A 9,463-nucleotide genomic window follows, 5' to 3' on the forward strand; every position below is an offset into this window, starting at 1 on the left:
CAGCTCCCGTCAATCACAATCCCTCCATCCATTCAGATTCCCCCCAATTCTGGTCTCCTCCCACCACTCAGACTTTTAAGTTGAACTTCGACAGTGCTGCCAAGGGCAATCCAGGGCCGGCTGGTTATGGTGGTATTTTCAGAAATTTTGAAGGCTCGGCTCTGCATATATATCATGGTTCGCTTGGAAGAGACACCAACAATGCTGCCGAACTTGAAGGCTTATGGAAGGGCATCTGCATAGTAGATAATGAAATTTTTTTCCCTCTAGTGGTAGAAGGGGACTCACAAATCTTAATAGAGGCAGCTATTTGGATCCATTCGAGCACATCAGCAGTAAAGATTGCTTTGAGTTGGTGGCTTCTAAGTAGACTGGAGAAAATTGAAGAATGTCTCAAGGCTTCCCGCAGCATTAGCTTCCAGCACATTCGGTGATTAACCAGTAAGGTAGCGGATAGATTGGCAAATCAAGGATCTGATTAGCGATCCCCTTTCTTCTCCGGTCCTCCGAGCAGTTCTAATGATGAGAAACTTAAACAAGACTGCACTCTTCTGGTGCAACAAGATCTATCCCTCCCGGATGCGGGTGTGTAGTACAGAGTAGGGTACGAAGACGGCTGGATGGGCTGGCACGTGGTTCACACCCAACGCCATCTGGCTTCACTCGCTGCCAGCCTTCATTCTCCCTGAAAGCTCATTCAATGTTGCGTTAATGCAGCTCGACATCCCATACTGGCATTTTTGCTCTTATGTCATGGCGCTCCTCCAGTTCTTCACTGTTCCTCCCCTGCGAATGTTTTGCTTCCTCGTTGCCGCAGCGCTCTGCTCTTGGGTCAGTCCAGGAAATCGCTGCGCTCAGGAATGCAGTGTTGACTCTCAGCTGGGACTTCTGGCTTTCCAAAGTCCTTCCTGCAACTGTAATTTCCGCTTGTCCTCCGTCATTCTCAGCGCTCCATCACGCGAGGTTGCTCTCCCCCTTTCAGTCTCTCCTAGCCGGCAAAGATTTGCTGCTTGTTCCGCTCCTTTGGTTCTATTCAACATGCCTAAACTGCGCCAAAGAATGGGCTACAGAAGGGGAAGCTCCCATGGGCGACCCATCCGCCAGCCCTCCTCCTCAACCACGGACCCCTCTTCTTGCTCATCAGGCTTCGACTCTGATCGCCATCCAGCTACTAGGAGCAGTCATGGACGAGGGCAGGGGTAGCACGCTTTACTGTCGAGCTCTCACAATTCTCACGCTCATACGACCTGTTTTCAAATCCCCTGCACTCTCAGTAATCACTCTTTCATTGCTTCTGTTACTATTCAGCTGAGCGAGGGCACAGTTGGTTTGGTGGCTGCTTCTCCAGGTGCGACAACGGAGGCAAGGGTGGAAGAGTCGCCAGGCACTTCTCAGTTTCACAGCCAGCAAAATAAGGTTCCAGGTGGTACTACCTCCCAGGATATGCAAACTCAGGCGCGTCCGAGTGGTCCAATTGAAGGCGGTTCTCCAAGCGAAGAGGGCCATCCCTCAGATGATGATGATCCCTTCAGTTTTGGATGTCGAATCGTGGAAGAAGCACCTTCCACCGCTCATGATGCATAATCAGGTCTTCGCCCTTTGGTTGCAGTCTCCCTGTTTGTTCAATGTTAAGGGTTCAATGCTTGTTTATGACTTAGATTGTAGTTCTGACCTGGGCAGCGCTCCCTTGATCATATGTATAAGCTCAGACAAGTCGTTTTGGTCCTCTGGTCAGTCTACAGTTTTGACAATGTTGTATTCAGTCTCTATGTACTAGTCATGGTCCTGGTTCTAGTCAGTCATCAGCTAGTCTTTTTGGGTCAATTTTCAGCAATGTAATGTGAGTAAGCCGCCTTTCTGGGCTAGACATTTCGAGGCCGTGGCCTCTATGTAAAAATATTTTGTATCAATATAGGAGTAGACTTATTCAGAAAAAATATTAATTCGAGTTATGGCATATTGAATTCACCCATCACTCTTTCACTTTTAGCTAATATTGATATGTGATAATTTATAAATTGTATCGTAAATTTATAATTATATTTATTAAATGTGAAAATATAAATATGATTTAGAGACGGATTTATAGAAGCATGGAAGTTATTTATGAAAATTGTATCTCTTGATATAAGGTACATGAGAAAAATATGCTTGTATCTTTAATTTTACATCATCAGATCAAGATTTGTAATTAATAAAAAAAATTAATGTACTACATTGAAAAGGGAAACAACTATTAATGAAATTAATCCATGTTGAAACATGGATCAATGAATTCAATTATTTTAATTAATATAACCGAGTTGATTTATTTAATATAACAATAGTGAAATCAAATATCAAATAAATATCTTAAATTTTTTTTTGAGATAATAATTATTTGCCAAATTATTTTAAGGTGTGGATATTCTCTCTCTTTATATTTGAATCGGACATTTAACTTGATATAGGCATTCTATTATCCTCGATTTAAACTTATAATTTCTTTAAAAAAAACTTTTTGAGCATTAAATCATTTAAATAAAAACAATGTTATTAACCAATAAACTATAATTAAAAAATTCAAATATTTTATTAAATAATACTAAAATTTGATTTTCTATTTTATTATATTTTAAATAATGCATTATAATAATCAGTTTGTTAATAAATGTAGCTACTGTATTTTAGATAGTTTAGGGGCCCTCGTGAGTTAGCTGATTCATTAATATTTATTTTAGTGTGATTTGGTGAAACAAATTAAAATTAAAATTATATATATATAAAAGTTCAAAATATTTGTATCACATGGAATATATAGTGATTTTTTTGGTTACTGAGCTAAAATTCTTTAGATTTGCAAAGGGTGTAAGTCCAAAATATAGTGGGAATTTGCATGAAAAATATGTTATCAGCTGTGAGGCATGGACTAATGCTAGAACAAAAGATTGCCAAAAGAGAGATGGTGTGGCAGGAGTCTCTTCCTCAACAGGTGTCATGCCGTAGTACATTTCATCACCAAACTGAGGGCTCACACTAGCTTGAAAGTCATCTTTACCACATTGATGCTTGACAAGAAGTCCAGACATGGAGCAAAGATATTTGGCATGATAAGTAGATGTAGGAAATGTGTCTGCATTATGAGGAGCTGACTATGAGGCATTCTCATTACAAATTTTAAGTGATCCACACTGAGAGGAGGAAGGAAAAATGATGTCGAGAGAGCCTTCCATGTCTCTGAGAGTTGCATTGATTCTCCTATGTAAGTGGTCTAGGATTTTGACATCCATCACCAGCAAGCTTCCTTCTTAGTCCCATAGAAGCCAACTTAGGACGTTCTTGAGAACCCATGAATTTTGTCCACAAATCAATGCTCGATATCTTTGAGTTCTTCCACTTAGCATTACTGTCTTTAATGAATGCATGGGTAAATTTTTTATATAGCCAAGGCATACTAGGGTAAGTGAGGAGGCTCACCTCTTCCATTTCCACCACGTCCAGGTCGGCCTTATTCTCGAACCACTAAATGGGAGTGAGTTGGATAGAGGGATGCCACTAAAGAGTGATAAATAGTGGGTGTATGACATGATCATGGAGGACCCCTTAAGGGAGGATTGCGACAAAAATCGATGTATTAGAGAGCACCTAAAGAGCGGGTTGCACTAAAGAGCCACTGAAGAGTGCCGGAATAGATATTCATGCGAAATGGTTGGAGGACAAGGGCAGGATTAGCTCTAGAGGGGGGAAGAGCTTCGTGTACCTTGGAGGATAAAATGATTTACATAGGGCATCAAAGGTCAACCTATAGTTGGGGTTAGTGGATTGTGAGGCCATGTGGAGGGTTGCAGTTAATGTTCTATGAAGCTAGGGTGGCTTCCATGATTGTGAGAGAAATCGTTTGGTAGGGCCATTAAGACCCACCTCAAGTGAACATCTTCAGATGTAAGGATCGAGAGTCATTGTAGGGGAGCCATGGGGATCCACGAGGGAAGTTAATGGACTTGCGTCACCTCGATCTAAGTATTTTTACAATAATTTCATTTAAATAAATTATTTTATTTATTGTTTTACATATAATTTTATTTATTTGTTTATTTTTAATATATTTTAATTTCATTCTACATTATTTGAATGTTTTTCTAATTTATAACATACACATGAGTTAAAGTTTGTGGAGACCAAGGTTATTTCAAGTAGAGTTGAGATATGTTTTGGGTGAAGGACAAGATAAAAATTGGTGAGGAGCAATATTGCTACAAGAATGTTGCAACTCCTAGGCTACCAAGTCTACTTTATCATCCCAAGGTTTGTACAAACTTGGAGGTGACAGCGTTATATACACAAGTAAAAGTGATGGTTCTACCTTTTGTCACTGTTCAGCTGGCAAGAGACCACCAGGGTTTTCAAGCCAAACTTCTATGGATTCAGAAGAAGCTTGGTTCCTTCATGAAAGAAATAGAAATATACTCTAAGAGAGAGCTAATCTACTGTAATAATGAAAAAGACTGAAATTCAATGTTAAGGCACACCATTTCCTAATTAACTACTAAGAGTTATGCTTTGCAATAATGCTAAATTAACATGAAAAAAATGCTAATGTCCTAAGAATGGAAGTTAAGAACATAAAACATCATTGTTATGCATGTAAAGGGTTTTAATAAATATGTTTTGTCTTTTTATGCTTTTCATGAAAAATCAAGTGTGCAAGCTAATCTCTTTTGGTGATGTGGCAGGTGGCTTAGGGATGCTAGTGGATGGCTGAAATGTTCAGGAGATCGTTGGAAGTTTTGGGAGACCCTTGGGTGACCTTGGGTGGCCTCCTAGAGGTTTTCCCTCAATTCGACCTCAAAAATGACCACTACACAAAGACCTACAAGATGCACTAGAAACTACAGGATTCCCTGTATTAAAATAGGATACAACCGAAAGCAAAACGATGGGTGTTGGACATGATGGAAGGCTTAGGGAAGGTGTTTGATGGTTGGAATGGAGTGAGAAAAGGATTAGGATCACTCAGAACCCAAAACCAAGTTTAGGAGATGGTTGTATTCACTCAACATGCTTGGGGGAATTTCTGTTTAAAATGATGAAATTGGTGAAGGTCTTGATGTAAACAAGGAATGCCTATGGGTGGATGAAGTTGGAAGGTGGTTGCATACTATGAGATCTCTTTATACTTCTAAAAAACTTTCTCTACATCAAACATGTGTAGTTTCCAAAAATTCATGTAAACAAGAAGAATTCTCATGACCTAGAAAAGCAGAATTTAATGAACTAACTGTCTACCTTATGCATGAGGAAATTGCTGAATAAAATGGAATCATGGATGAGATCGACTGCAATAATGAAGATAGAAGATATGGCAATGAAATCCTACACTTGAAAAACTGATCAAATGCTAGTTCAAGTACAATAAACTCTAAATCTTATCAAAGAAATGGAAATCTAGTTTTTTGGGGTTGCATAAGGGTCTTCTCCTCAAATCATGATCCCAAAAGGAAGAAGTGAGGCTAGGATACCTACTGACAGCTTTTTGGTGCTTCTTTTATCCTTTATAACCTACTAATGAAGTAAGGCACAAATGTAATAAAACTAATAAACAATTAATCAAATCTACACTACTTGCAATGAAATTCTTCTAAGGACAGTTTAACAATGAATCTATGAAACAAAGCTAAGCATACAGATAAAAGAAGAGGATACTTTGTTGCTAGGGTTGAAACCTAACCCAAGAGCTTCAGCCCTCTGAGTTAGCTCAGTGTTGGATCAAGAAAAAACTCATTCCTATTACCAAAATAGGAAATTACGTCAAATCCTTCCGTAAGTTTAGAGCTCGAAAATAACTTGAGTTTTTACAAAAAAAATTCAAATTCTAATGAGGCTCTATGCCTCTCTACTTATACAACTAAATTCCCCAACAAATTCCTTAAATTTAGGGAGGCTCGGCTTCCAAAATCGAGATGAGCTAACTCTTTGTCTATCACTTACTCGGCTACCTTCTAATATTCATGACTTGGCTACTTGCACTATGAGATGGTGGGATTAATGGAGGATATTCGAATGGGGGAGAAGTAAATGAGGAGGATTTACCTCCTACAATCTCTCTCCCTTGTCCCATTTTAGTTTCAAACCTTAGTCTTGCCAAAATTTCTTGATTTTCTCTTCCAAACTTGCATTCGATGCATATTAGTTCACTAGGCATAATATCTCACTTTAACTCATGTCATTAAACAAAATATAATCAAAACATGTAATAAGCTACGAGAAGAGTTGGTTTGACTAAGCTAGGAGGTGAATTAAGGCCCATATAATTACCCAATGATGAGGCTTATCATCACCCCCTACTGAAAGTGTTGCTCATCCTCTGAAAAACTCAACCAATATCCATGTCTTCCATAACTGTAGTTGCCTCCCTAACATCCCATGCCTCTACTGTGGTTTCCTTTACTTGTGCATAGAAGCCTACCTTCTTTTCTACCTCCTCCCATTGCCTCCTTTCTTTTTCTTCATTCCTTCCTTCTAGCATCCCTAAGAGCAGTGGTGGACTAAGTCTCAAGCCAATCTAATTGACTTTGAGCCTTTGAATAGATTGCTTGTACATAGGTGTCATGTTCAATGCTTCTCTCATTCTTTGAGGAGAGTGGTACTCTCTTATCTTTAAACTGTATGGAAATGTGTTCCATCTCCTTATCAAGCTTGCATGTTGTCATCCCCTAACAACATGAACATGTCCTCAAAATTTGTAATTGCTTCCTCTTTGGCAAGAAGATAACTAGGTGCGAGCTCAGTATCATTTGCAATTAAATTATGTGTACTAATGAGGGGCATTGGATTGGATTGCTCAGCTCTGATCATAAGAGGCTCTATTTGTTCTCTTGCCAATATCTTCTTCATTTCTACATGCCTTGTTTCCTCATGGTTCATCCATGATGCCAAAGCCATCAACTGTAAATCTCCTAGCTTGGCATTAGGGTCCCATACATTCATGTTTGTTAAGGCCATGTTATGAAAATAAAAATCAGACATCTTGGCCCTTTCTTCAAATGTACTTTGATCACAAAGATCAATGAAATGTCCATAATCCTGAAATGGAATAATGCCTCTCTATGCTAGGGACCTGATTTGGAACTGCAGCTATTGTTCCTTAAGGTACATGGCATAGGATTTAGCTGGAACCTTTCACTGGATTGCTTCCACAGAGAAACTGGCCATGGATGCCAATTGATTCTCTCTTTTTTGCAGTTGTCCTTTCAACCATGAATTTTTTGTCTCTAACTCATTTTTCATTATGGCCTCTCTGTCTCTCAATGTACTTAGTTCTTTGCCCATCTCTTTGAGCTTGTCCTCCATGTGACCAATGTACTCCATCCTCTTGGACTTGGAAATCTACATCCATCTATGAGTTATGGTTCTCTCCTTCTCAAGCTCAAAGAATAATGGAATAACATTTTTTGTGTGAAATGACCTTACCCCCTTCAATAAATATGTAGTAGGAGTCAAGGTTAGGTTGGGGGCTAGGTTCCCTTAGCTCTGGGTCCTCTTCTTTAGTTTCTTGTTGTAGGCTTCCCTCCTTATCCAATTTTTGAGTCTCCTATAGGTATAGCAGAGTCTCCTATAGTACTGCTTCTGTTTCCCGTAGGTCATGTTGTGTATCCAGTAGGATTTATTTTCCTTTGGATGAGGTACCACTAGTACAAAATGGCTAATTAATTACCAAAAAATGACTAAAATTTGCATATAAATGACGATTTTTTAGTCGGCGAATAATAGTAGCTAATTCGCAGTATCTTATAACGCGACCAACTCTTAGTCATTTTTAGCTTAGTCATTAATTGGTGGTCTCAATTTTATTGTTTAGTAATATATTTAGTCATAAATTTGGTTATTAATTTAGTAATTGATTTAGTCATTAATTGCCACAATTAATGACCAAATATACAAAAAAATAAATTACTACATGATCACTTGAGAAACCAATTAATGACCAAAATGTTGATCATATTATAAGATATTGTAAATTAGATACTAATAGTCATATATATGAAAATTTTAGTCATTGTTTGAAGCCAATTAATGACCAAAGAAATATGACTAAATTTCAGTTGTGTTATAAGATATTTTAAATTAGCTACTAATAATCGTATGTATGAAAAAAAAATTTGTCATTTGTAATAATTTTTTTATCATTTATAGTAGTCATTTATCATTTTCTGGTTGTTTCATACTCCTTATACAAGCAACTGATTTAGTAGCTTGTATTCATTTCATTTAATTTCATTAATAATCATTATAAACGACTAATTTATTCATGTATTCATTTTATTTGTGTTCATCATTAATCAATATAAACTACTAATTTGGTATTTTGAGAGTGATTTTACGTATTCATTATTAATCAACATAAATTAATTAGTATGATTTTTGCGAATAAATTAAAAAAAAAATGGCATACAATGTGCATGTTCATCTCGTATGAAAACACAAAGTTACATATGTTAATTATAATACTAAATAATATCAACTGAAGCTATAAATAATTTCAACCACAAATTATATTATATGAGTTTCCAACTTAATATTAGTTGGACTACAATTTACACATGAAATATTGTTTCATCACTTCAAAACATTATCACTGTGTTGCCAGGGCATTGCAAGTGAATTCACCAACTCTAAGGACTTGACCACCAGTGTCTATGTGTGTGTATTATCTAGGATATTGGCTCTACGAGTATCACTATACTAGTTTTCTTCTATCTCCTTTTTTTCATTTGTTGCTCCATTGTTATTGTTCTCCTCTTTCTTCAATTCCTGCTTCTTACCATCAATACTAATCAATTCCTCTCTTAGAAACAAAATAATATACAATGAACAGTATAAGACATGAAAGACGGTGATTACTGGAATATAAACTAAAGTAGACTATAAAATATTTATACAACATATACCTCAACATTAGTAATGGCAATGTCATTTTTCCCCATAAAAGTAAGAAACTCGAACAAGTTTTTCTTCACTTGGGTTATAGTGGTTACTATGTGGCCAGTTCACCTGTATAAACAAAGAAAATAAAATGTCACCATAGAAAAGAATGCCTTAATAAATTAGTATTTAATATTCAGAGAAACCTTATGCACAATCATGCCAACTTACATGCTAAAAACCTCTAGATGTGGATAATATGTGAAAACAAATAATCTGAGGTCTGATGTCTAATCCTTGTCATTTTATTCACAATAATATTTCATTCTCTAATGCATGAACTTGGTCAAGTATATAGAAAAGTTGTGCTCAAATAACAATATGGAAGTAAACCTTTCTTATAGTCATGAATTTTTTTAACACAAAACAATGGAAAAGATTTCAATTAATATCATGTAAACTAATCTCATCTTCAAGCTTTGGATGTTGTTTAAATGGGCATGATATCAAGTATTTTCAATTTCATAGTTAAAATACAATAAAATCAATGGAAACATTCAAA

The sequence above is a fragment of the Pinus tabuliformis genome, chromosome 3_1, assembly GCF_031772625.1.
Source record: "Pinus tabuliformis cultivar Carrire ecotype Pingquan chromosome 3_1, CPIR1, whole genome shotgun sequence".
NCBI lineage: Eukaryota > Viridiplantae > Streptophyta > Pinopsida > Pinales > Pinaceae > Pinus > Pinus tabuliformis.